The sequence below is a fragment of the Vigna unguiculata genome, unplaced genomic scaffold, assembly GCF_004118075.2.
Source record: "Vigna unguiculata cultivar IT97K-499-35 unplaced genomic scaffold, ASM411807v1 contig_285, whole genome shotgun sequence".
Taxonomy (NCBI): Eukaryota; Viridiplantae; Streptophyta; class Magnoliopsida; order Fabales; family Fabaceae; genus Vigna; species Vigna unguiculata.
Window position 1 is genome coordinate 34,423 of NW_021010990.1, and position 1,827 is coordinate 36,249.

Consider the following 1,827-nt stretch of genomic DNA (forward strand, 5'->3'; position numbering starts at 1 on the left):
GGAGCTCTCTGATTGGAAGCAAGTTGATTGACAAGTGAGGTAAGAGCATCAATCTTACTTTCCAACTTCTTTGTGTACTCGGCTGCCCCTACATCATGTACACCTCTAACAACTATGGCATCACTCCTTGTGCCAAATTGTTGAGAATTTGAAGCCATGTTTTCTATCAGTTGCCTGGCTGCAGCTGGGGTTATGTTACCAAGGGCACCACCACTTGCGGCATCAATCATATTTCGATCCATGTGGTGCAAGCCTTCATAAAAATACTGCAGAAGGAGATGTTCAGAAATCTGATGGTGTGGACAGCTTGAACAGAGATTCTTGAACCTCTCCCAGTACTCATAAAGGGTCTCCCCAGATTGCTGCTTGATGCCAGAAATCTCCTTCCGTATGGCTGTTGTCCTTGAAGCAGGAAAGAACTTGGCAAGGAACAATCTCTTAAGGTCATCCCAGCTTGTGATGGACCTGGGTGCTAGGTAGTACAGCCAGTCTTTCGCATTACCCTCCAAAGAATGAGGGAAAGCATTCAAGTATACATGGTCCTCTTGTACATCTGCAGGCTTCATGGTGGAACAGACGACATGAAACTGCTTCAAGTGTTTGCACGGGTCCTCACCTGCAAGACCATGAAACTTTGGCAACAAGTGTATTAAACCAGTTTTCAGCACATATGGAACCTCCTCCTCAGGGTATTGTATGCATAAACTATCATAAGTGAACTCTGGTGCAGTGAGCTCACTCATGGTTCTCTCATGATGTGGAGGAGGTGGAGGAGGTTGAGCCATGTTATCAGTATGAAAATGCTCAGAATAAACAGTATGCTCAGAATGCAAGGAATGAGGAGTGTCAGGAATGTGATGAGAATCAGAAGAATCAGGAAAAGTCACTGAATATTCAGCATGCAAAGATGGATTCCTAAGATGCCTACTTCCTCTGTGGAATGTCCTATCAATTTCAGGGTCAAATGGTTGTAATTCACTTGGGTTTCCCCTAGTCATGCACTAAAAAGCACTAATTGTAGTGATATTGGCATAACAAAGGGTATAACTACAAGTATACTCAAACGACCTTCAAATGACTTGAAAATTGGTAGGATATTCCTTTGAGTGGTCAAACAGAAGCACAAAAAAAATCAGATCAAAACTCAAAGCACAAGTATTTTTAACAATTTTTCAAAAGTAAGAAAAATGAAGAAAAATCACAAAAAACATTGCTGAAATGTAGAAAATGGCATTTTCTGGAGAATCTGATTTTGCAAACCGGCAAAGCCGGTTACGACAAGGTAGGAAATCAAATTCTACCCCAAATCCATATAAAATAATAGTGATTCTGATAACCAGAGCAAAAGTTATGGTCCTTTGAAGTTTCACTTAAAATCAGTCCAAAATTTTTTTGAATCTCTTAACTCAGACCATACCAATTGCTCTAGCTATTTTTCCTATCAAGTTCAACGTCTTAGAAGTGGGGAAAAAAAATTTCAAGTTAAAACAAGCTCCGTAGCTACCAAAACAAAAATCCAGAAGTTAAATGCCAGATTCGGACACTATTCAAACACTATTCACTACTACAAATGACACTATTCATGCGCGCTGCGACACTATTCACTACACTAAACAGAAACACACAGGAATGGAAACAACCACTGAACTTAACACAACATTAACATCACAATGAATATATACCAACTCAACCACACTTGAACTACACACACACCAAAACACAGAACACAAACACATTGAAAATTTTACTTTGAACGAAACAATTGGTCCCCGGCAACGGCGCCAAATTTGATAGAGGCCGTACCCCACCAAATTAAAACATATTAAA

The 1,827-nt window shown here is 40.1% G+C and overlaps 1 non-coding gene across 1 annotated transcript; it reads left to right on the top strand.

Annotated features, from left to right (window-relative positions):
• Positions 1 to 287: 287 nt before the first annotated feature.
• LOC114171517 lies at positions 288 to 396 on the top strand. Its single transcript, XR_003601553.1, has one exon. It is a non-coding gene; the product is annotated as a small nucleolar RNA R71 (small nucleolar RNA).
• The last annotated feature ends 1,431 nt before the right edge of the window (positions 397 to 1,827 follow it).